This window comes from Odocoileus virginianus, chromosome 8, assembly GCF_023699985.2.
Source record: "Odocoileus virginianus isolate 20LAN1187 ecotype Illinois chromosome 8, Ovbor_1.2, whole genome shotgun sequence".
Lineage (NCBI taxonomy): Eukaryota > Metazoa > Chordata > Mammalia > Artiodactyla > Cervidae > Odocoileus > Odocoileus virginianus.
This window is the reverse complement of record NC_069681.1, coordinates 34,100,293-34,110,644: the sequence shown is the minus strand read 5'-3', so window position 1 is coordinate 34,110,644 and position 10,352 is coordinate 34,100,293.

Below are 10,352 nucleotides of genomic sequence, written 5' to 3'. Positions count from 1 at the left end.
AACTATATTTTATTGCAAATGTTTCCCCCCAGCTTTATTTCAGTGAACCTTAATTGTGCAGGCCCTTTTTGAGTCCTTATTCAAATCTTTGCAAATCAAAGATCCATCAGTGTTAGGGTCAGAAGCATTTAGCAAATAAAAGCAAACAACAAATACTTTTTAAATAAGAATGCTCCAGGTAGACATGGGTCATATGCTTTTATACTATAAACTATCTTCAGCGTAAAGGTAACTGGCCACCCTATATCTGATCTGCACCCCTAACTAGGAGTCAAATCATGGCTGAACTGGGTGTTGAGTTCTGAAGTCAGCACAATGTGCAAAAATTGTACAAGGCTGAAAGTATCTTTAAAAGTCCTTTTAAGTAGCTTTCAAAGTTAGTATGCATGAGTACTGCCTTCTACCTTATATGGTAATTCTTATGCACCATAACATTAAGAACTCCTCAGGAATAGGAGAAAAGTCCCTAGGCAGATGGCTGGTCATTCAAAACATTTTCCTCTTGTGTCAGTATGGGGAGGAAAAAGAGGATTTTCGAGCATTCCTGTCTGCCTTCAGGCTTTTCTGTTTTGTATCAGGCTTTAAAATGTTTAAACAAGTGGTTATTGGTAGTTGTGGTGGTTTAACAAGATTTAATAGTGAAGTTCATCCCACATGGCTATTAAGCTCTAAAGTTAGTGCTCAGGAAAAACATGACCACACTGTGACTCCGTCAAATTGTTTTTACACAGTTACCCTTCAATTCACGCTCTCCAACTCCCTTGGTCCACGTTTTATTTTCAATAAACATTCTAACCCCAAGTTACTCAAATATTTTTCTTCTGGGGGAACTTGTATATTTTGGATCATTCAGCAGCTATTTAAGAGTAATCATGGTGACAGGCTTCATATGGCCTTTTGGGCAATCACATCCTGTTTCACACACCCTTTCTCTTTGTTTCTCTTTCCGGACATTTTTCTAACAACTTTGCCCAACATTTTATTGGGAAATATACCTAGGGATACTCAGAAGTTTCAAATCAATCATTAGTCAGGGGTCCAAAGCAAAATGAACAGAAAGAATGATGTTCATAACAGCAAACATAATTCATGAATGACATGCAAATCTCATTTATTTCTAGCATATTTAAAACATTTCAATGAAATAAAACATTTGTAATCCATGCCAAAGTTCATTTTAACAGAATTTGACCTGTAGTGGATGATGTTGTCATACTGTCTTCTGCTCTCTTCAATATATGTATATCTATAATATAAATGTAATATATATTCAACATAATTGCATTAGTACATGTATAAAAATGTTCACTCATGTTGTTTCACATATTAGATGATTGGTTAATACTGTCTAGATATACTGACCTTCTTTAACACCAATTTCTTTTTTTTTTCCAGTTTTTTTTTATTCATTTATTTTTATTAGTTGGAGGCTAATTACTTTACAATATTGTAGTGGGTTTTGTCATACATTGACATGAATCAGCCATGGATTTACATGTATTCCCCATCCCGATCCCCCCTCCCACCTCCCTCTCCACCCGATCCCTCTGGGTCTTCCCAGTGCACCAGGCCCGAGCACTTGTCTCATGCATCCAACCTGGGCTGGTGATCTGTTTCACCACAGATAATATACATGTTTCGATGCTGTTCTCTCAAAACATCCCACCCTCGCCTTCTCCCACAGAGTCCAAAAGTCTGTTCTGTACATCTGTGTCTCTTTTTCTGTTTTGCATATAGGGTTATCATTAGCATCTTTCTAAATTCCATATATATGTTTTAACACCAATTTCTAAACCCAATATGGTATAAAAGAATTACTGGCTCTTTCGTATCACTATGGTTTCTATAAAATCTTGTTCACTTTTGAAGAGACTGGCAATCAAGGAGTGACTCAAATACTTACAAATAAATATACATACATATATAAGATATATAAATACATATGTACACACATACACACAAACATTTGTATACATATATATTTTCTGTAATATCTTATGGAAAAACCCAAACTTTTTGGCCAATCCAAAAACTTTATCATGGAAAATGCATAAAAGTCATGAGAAAGGTACCTTCCGGTAACTCCTGTCTGACATCCAACTTCAATGATTACCAGCTTTTCACAATAATATTATTCACAGCAGTGACATTAGTCACAAGAATACAAGTACTGTGCTACATACATACATATAGGAAAGTGCACAGATCATAAGTGAACAGCTTGATGAACTATTACCAAATGACTGCACCCAGGTAGCAACACTCAGATTAAGCTATAGAATGTTACCAGCACTTCAGCAGCCCCAGCACTTGCCCTGCATATGGCATGCTGGTTCTGAGCTCCCCCACCAGGGATTGAACCCTCATCCCCTGCAGTGGAAGCTGCACCAAGTCTTAACCACTGGACCACCAGGGAAGTTCCAATCACTACCTTTTTAAAGCTCCCTAAAGGTCATCACTACCCTGATTTCAAATGGCATAGATTAGTTTTGCCTGTTTTTGAACTTTAGATAAATGGAATCATACAACTGTTCTCATTGTGTTTCTTTCACTTAATATGTTTGTGGGATGAAGACACATTGTTGTCTTTAAAAGTGATTTGTCTTCCCTGCTGTATAGTATTCTATAGTAGAACTATATACTACAAGGTGTTATTCCATTCTGCTGTAGATGGACATTAGAATTCTATCTTGGTGAACATATCTTTTGGTGAATGTAAACACGGATTTAGATCTAGGAATCAAATTTCTGGGTTATAAAAATATGTGTCCAAAATAATTTTCCACCAATTTACATACCCACTGGCAGTGGATGAGCCTTTCAGTTGTTCCACAGCCCTGTCAATACTTGGTATTGTCAGTTTTTTTTTTTTTTCCCATTTATTTTTATTAGTTGGAGGCTAATTACTTCACATCATTACAGTAGTTTTTGTTATACATTGAAATGAATTAGCCATGGATTTACATGTATTCCCCATCCCAGTCCCCCCTCCCACCTCCCTCTCCACCCGACCCCTCTGGGTCTTCCCAGTGCACCAGGCCCGAGCACTTGTCTCATGTACCCAACCTGGGCTGGTTATCTGTTTCACCCTAGATAATATACATGTTTCAATGCTGTTCTCTTGAAACATCCCACCCTCGCCTTCTCCCAGAGTCCACAAGTCTGTTCTGTACATCTGAGTCTCTTTTTCTGTTTTGCATATAGGGTTATCGTTACCATCTTTCTAAAGTCCATATATATGTGTTAGTATACTGTAATGGTCTTTATCTTTCTGGCTTACTTCGCTCTGTATAATGGGCTCCAGTTTCATCCATCTCATTAGAACTGATTCAAATGAATTCTTTTTAATGGCTGAGTAATATTCCATGGTGTATATGTACCACAGCTTCCTCATCCATTCGTCTGCTGATGGGCATCTACGTTGCTTCCATGTCCTGGCTATTATAAACAGTGCTGTGATGAACATTGGGGTGCCCGTGTCTCTTTCAGATCTGGTTTCCTCTGTGTTTATGCCCAGAAGTGGGATTGCTGGGTCATATGGCAGTTCTATTTCCAGCTTTTTAAGAAATCTCCTCACTGTTTTCCATAGTGGCTTTACTAATTTGCATTCCCACCAACAGTGTAAGAGGGTTCCCTTTTCTCCACACCCTCTCCAGCATTTATTGCTTGTAGACTTTTGGATAGCAGCCATCCTGACTGGCGTATAATGGTACCTCATTGTGGTTTTGATTTGCATTTCTCTGATAATGAGTGATGTTGAGCATCTTTTCATGTGTTTGTTAGCCATCTGTATGTCTTCCTTGGAGAAATGTCTGTTGAGTTCTTTGGCCCATTTTTGGATTGGGTCATTTATTTTTCTGGAGTTGAGCTGGAGGAGTTGCTTGTATATTTTTGAGATTAATCCTTTGTCTGTTGCTTCGTTTGCTATTATTTTCTCCCAATCTGAGGGCTGTCTTTTCACCTTGCTTATAGTTTCCTTTGTTGTGCAAAAGCTTTTAAGTTTCATTAGGTCCCATTTGTTTATTTTTGCTTTTATTTCTGAAATTCTGGGATGTGGGTCATAGAGGATCCTGCTGTGATTTATGTCGGAGAGTGTTTTGCCTATGTTCTACTCTAGGAGTTTGATAGTTTCTGGTCTTACATTTAGATCTTTAATCCATTTTGAGTTTATTTTTGTGTATGGTGTTAGAAAGTGTTCTAGTTTCATTCTTTTACAGGTGGTTGACCAGTTTTCCCAGCACCACTTGTTAAAGAGGTTATCTTTTTTCCATTGTATATCCTTGCCTCCTTTGTCAAAGATAAGGTGACCATAGGTTTGTGGATTTATCTCTGGGCTTTCTATTCTGTTCCATTGATCTATATTTCTGTCTTTGTGCCAGTACCATACTGTCTTGATGACTGTGGCTTTGTAGTAGAGTCTGAAGTCAGGCAGATTGATTCCTCCAGTTCCATTCTTCTTTCTCAGGATTACTTTGGCTATTCGAGGTTTTTTGTATTTCCATACAAATTGTGAAATTATTTGTTCTAGTTCTGTGAAAAATATCATTGGTAGTTTGATAGGGATTGCATTGAATCTATAGATTACTTTGGGTAGTATAGCCATTTTGGGTATTGTCAGTTTTTAAATTTTAGCTCTTCTGCTATGTATGTAACTGTATCTCATTGAAGTTTTAATATGCAATTTCCTCATGATGAGTGAAGGTGAACATGTTTTCATTTTTGTTAACCATTGGCTATTCTCTGATGTATCTGTTCTATCTCTTGCCCCCTTTTCTACTTAGATATCTTTTGTAACAGTTAATAAAAGTCCTTGTATCCTGGATATGAACATTCTGTTGGTTATATGCACAGCAAATATTGCTAAACTGCATTTAAAAGTCCAGATGGGACTGCCCTGGTGGTCTGGTGGCTAAGGCTCTGCTCTCCCACTGCAGGGGGCATGGGTTCGATCCCTGGTTAGGGAACAAGATCCCACATGCTGCAACTAAGACTTGGCAAAGCCAAATAAATAAATAAAAGATATAGGGTCACGAAATAAAGCAAACAAATAGAATACTAACATTGTTCACTATCTCACTTATGAGATGAAGGTGAACTATTTAAAAATCCATAAATATTACCACAATCTGAATTTGAGGGTTGAAGTAAACCCAAGCGACCCAATATTTTTTGCAGAAGTTTCAGGAAAAAGGCAAATATATTTAGTGACACAAAGGAGTGAATGAGCAGTAGTTTATCCAGACAAAATGGCATTATCTTGGTGAAAAAGCAAAAAACGGCCCCTGACAGGAGGCTGGTAATCACAGCTAGGCTCTGTTGAGTACAAATGATTTCAGAGAACATGGACCTCAGCTAGGCCACTCTGACCATGATCAAGACAAAACGGGGGCCTGTTGTAATTATGTTAAAACAACAGCAAAACCCTGAACATTGTCCAAACCACAATATGACCAGACATCCCCCTGCTCAGGCTGAGAACAGTGCTTGCTGTTTCTTTACCAAGTATATAGCTTTAGCCTCAGTCTAGTCTGCCCTCCTTCTAGATAAGACTTAAGATAACCAGTCTTAAGGATTTCTCCTGCATCCTGGCAGCATCCAACCCAGAACAAAGCTCCACTTCTTTAAACATTCCCCCAAACCATCCAGCGCAGTCCTTGAATCCTAAAATTAGTCCCTTTCTAACATCATCTTACTGAGAAACCCCATGTTGTATATCCTTCATTTATCAAGCAGTGAACTCAATAGTGACAGACATAAGCCCTGGTGTGTTCCTCCTCGTGGTCTTTGTTCGGAGGGCATTGACACTGGATTCCCCAAGTGGAATAATCCAACAGCCTGAAACTATTTACTTGTCAGGACACTAAAAACAGACTTATCTCTAGGGTGGAATTACACTAGCCACAGACACTGAAACTGGTGGCTAAATGAAATGATTAATTAATAATTTAAAAAAAACCAGAGGAGTCAAGAAAAGGTACATTTATAGAGTATAAGTGGATTAGTGGTCCCTGAAGCTGTGTGTGGAAAGAGGGATTAAATGTTAAAGGTCTTCCTGTTTGGGATGATCTAAACCTATATTACGGTGATGACAGCATAACTCGATAAATTTGCTAAAACTCATTAATTTGTATACTTAAAGTGAGTGATGAAAAGGGAATGGGTAAACCACTTCAGTATTCCTGCCTTGAGAACCCCATGAACAGTATGAAAAGGCAAAAAGATAGGACACTGAAAGATGAACTCCCCAGGTCAGTAGGTGCCCAATATGCTACTGGAGATCACTGGAGAAGTAACTCCAGGAAGAAATGAAGAGATGGAGCCAAAGCAAAAACAATACCCAGTTGTGGATGTGACTGGTGGTGGAAGCAAGGTCTGATGCTGTAAAGAGCAATATTGCACAGGAACCTGGAATGTTAGGTCTGTGAATCAAGGCAAATTGGAAGTGATCAAACAGGAGATGGCAAGAGTGAATGTCAACATTTTAGGAATCAGCGAACTAAAATGGACTGGAATGGGTGAATTTAACTCAGATCTTTTATCTACTTTTAACTCAGATTTTATCTACTACTGTGGGCAAGAATCCCTTAGAAGAAATGGAGTAGCCATCATAGTCAACAAAAGAGTCCGAAATGCAGTACTTGGATGCAGTCTCAAAAAAGACAGAATAATCTCTGTTCACCTCCATGGAAAATCATTCAATATCAGGGTAATTCAAGTCTATGCCCTGACCAGTAATGCTGAAGAAGCTGAAGTTGAATGGTTCTATGAAGACATACAAGACCTTTTAGAACTAACATCCAAAAAAGATGTCCCTTTCATTATAGGAGACTGGAATGCAAAAGTAGGAAGTCAAGAAACACGTGGAGTAACAGGCAAATTTGGCCTTAGAGTACGGAATGAAGCAGGGCAAAGGCTGATAGAGTTCTGCCAAGAGAACGTACTGGTCAGAGCAAACACCCCCTTCCAACAACAGAAGAGAAGACTCTACACAAGGACATCACCAGATGGTCAACACTGGAAATCAGATTGATTATATTCTTTGCAGCCAAAGATGGAGAAGCTGTATACAGTCAGCAAAAACAAGACTGGGAGTTGACTGTGGCTCAGATCATTGAACTCCTTATTGCCAAAGTCAGACTTAAATTGAAGAAAGTGGGGAAAACGACTAGACCATTCAGGTATGATCTAAATAAAATCCCTAACAATTATACAGTGGAAGTGAGAAATAGATTTAAGGGACTAGATCTGATAGAAAGAGTGCCTGATGAACTATGGACCAAGGTTCATGACACTGTACAGAAGACAGGGAGCAAGATCATCCCCAAGAAAAAGAAGTGCAAAAAAGGCAAATGGCTGTCTGAGGAGGCCTTATAAATAGCTTTGAAAAGAAGAGAAGCCAAAAGCAAAGGAGAAAAGGAAAGATATACCCATTTGAATGCAGAGTTCCAAAGAATAGCAAGGAGAGACAGGAAAACCTTCTTTAGTGACCAATGCAAAGAAATAGAGGAAAACAATAGAATGGGAAAGACTAGAGATCTCTTCAAGAAAATTAGAAATACCAAGGGAACATTTCATGCAAAGATGGGCTCAATAAAGGACAGAAATGGTATGAATCTAACAGAAGCAGAAGACATTAAGAAGAGGTGGCAAGAATACATAGAAGAACTGTACAAAAAAGATCTTCACAACACAGATAATCACGATGGTGTGATCGATCACTCACCTAGAGCCATACATCCTGGAATGTGAAATCAAGTGGGCCTTAGGAATTATCACTATGAACAAAGTTAGTGGAGGTGATGGAATTCCAGTTGAGCTATTTCAAACCCTAAAAGATGATGCTGTAAAAGTGCTGCACTCATTATGTCAGCAAATTTGGAAAAGGTTAGTTTTCATTCCAACCCCAAAGAAAGGCAATGCCAAAGAATGCTCAAACTACCACACAATTGCACTCATCTCACACACTAGCAAAGTAATGCTCAAAATTCTCCAAGCCAGGCTTCAACAATACGTGAACCACGAACTTCCAGATGTTCAAGCTGGTTTTAGAAAAGGCAGAGGAACCAGAGATCAAGTTGCCAACATCTGCTGGATCATCGAAAAAGCAAGAGAGTTCCAGAAAAACATCTATTTCTGCTTTATTGACTATGCCAAAGCCTTTGACTCTGTGGATCACAATAAACTGGAAAATTCTGAAAGAGATGGAAATACCAGACCACCTGACCTGCCTCTTGAGAAACTTGTATGCAGGCCAGGAAGCAACAGTTAGAACTGGACATGGAACAACAGACTGGTTCCAAATAGGAAAAGGAGTTTGTCAAGGCTGTATATTGTCACTGTGCTTATTTAACTTATATGCAGAGTACATCATGAGAAACCCTGGGCTGGATGAAGCACAAGCTGGAATCAAGACTGCTGGGAGAAATATCAATAACCTGAGATATGCAGATGACTCCACCCTTATGGCAGAAAGTAAAGAACTAAAGAGCCTCTTGATGAAAGTGAAAGAGGAGAGTGAAAATATTGGCTTAAAGCTCAGCATTCAGAAAACAAAGATCATGGCATCCAGTCCCATCACTTCATGGCAAATAGATGGAGAAACAGTGGAAACAGTGTCAGACTTTATTTTTTGGGGCTCCAAAATCACTGCAGATGCTGACTGCAGCCATGAAATGAAAAGATGCTTACTCCTTGGAAGGAAAGTTATGACCAACCTAGACAGCATATTAAAAAGCAGAGACATTACTTTGCCAACAAAGGTCCATCTAGTCAAGGCTATGGTTTTTCCAGTGGTCATGTGTGGATGTGAGAGTTGGACTATAAAGAAAGCTGAGCACCGAAGAATTGATGCTTTTGAACTGTGGTGTTGGAGAAGACTCTTGAGAGTCCCTTGGACTGCAAGGAGATCCAACCAGTCCATCCTAAAGGAGATCAGTCCTGCGTGTTCACTGGAAGGACTGATGTTGAAGCTGAAACTCCAATACTTTGGCCACCTGATGTGAAGAACTGACTCACTGGAAAAGACCCTGATGCTGGGAGGGATTGAGGGCAGGAGAAGGGGACGACAGAGGATGAGATGGTTGGATGGCATCACGGATGCAAGGGACATGAGTTTGGGTAAACTCTGGGAGTTGGTGATGGACAGGGAGGCCTGGTGTGCTGCAGTCCATGGGGTCGCAAAGAGTCGGACACAACTGAGCGACTGAACTGAACTGAAAGTGAGTGAATTGCTTGTGAAAATTATACCTCAATAAAGTTAACAACAGTAATTCCAAGAAGACCAGCTACGTAAATCCAGCAAACATTCTCTCTCTATAAGCAAACTACACAACAAGCTATGTTGTAAGCAGAAATTTGGTTGGGACATAAATTCAGAGCAAGTTGAACTGGCTCTATGTGATTAGAATACCTCCATTTACATCACAGACATACAATCACTTCAGATGTGGAGTCTATACTTTAGTGTTTGCAGTTTTCATTTTTCTAGGTTCTGCTGGCCAAATAAGCACTCTTCTGGTACAATGCCTACTTGTAGCCTACAGATCAGGTTATGTTGTCCTAGGAACCACTTTTCATCTTAAAACTTCAGATATCTCGGCTCTTAACTACCATGAGTTGTGTTTACAGCCTCCAGGCCAATTTTGTTTCCGAGTTGCAGTGTTCAGACTGGGGGGGAAGAGGACAATGGTTGACTTTTTGTCCCTATCACAACTTTACATCAGAAACGGAATGGCAATGAGGTGATTTTTATCTTATAAAAAAATTTCTACAGGCACACAACGAGCAGGGCAGAACTGCCTCTCTTTGCAATGTGACATGAAAGTAAGGCTGCCAGGTAAAACATACGCAAGTCCCACAGAATATTTGGGATGCACACAGACTTAAAAATTACTCATTGTTCATCTGAAACTAAAATTTAACTGAGATCCTGTGTTTCATTAGCGAGTAGACATAGAAGCCCTGGGAATTGCAGAAAAACATACTGTCCAAATAACTTTGGCAAAAAAAGAGTGGAAGACCCAAACTCCAGGCTGTCAAACAACCTTGCATCGGAGTTGGCAAAAGCTACCTGTAGCAGAGTAAAAGAGAAAAATCCGAAGTGTTACAGCCGAGTGAGAAATAGTAGTAGTCTTGGGAGGAAGGGCAGGATCACAGTCCAGGGAAGGATGGAAGGAGAACTTCATTTCTTATAATAATTTCTGATCAAGAATTCCCCACTCAGCCTTTCTACGTGGCAGCGGCCAGAGAGCAAGCGCCTACAAGGAAGGAGCTCCACTTTGCGGCCTGGGTGACGAGTCGGACGATTTTCCCAAGCCAGTCCCAAGACACCTGGCAAGCGCACCTGCGCTAAG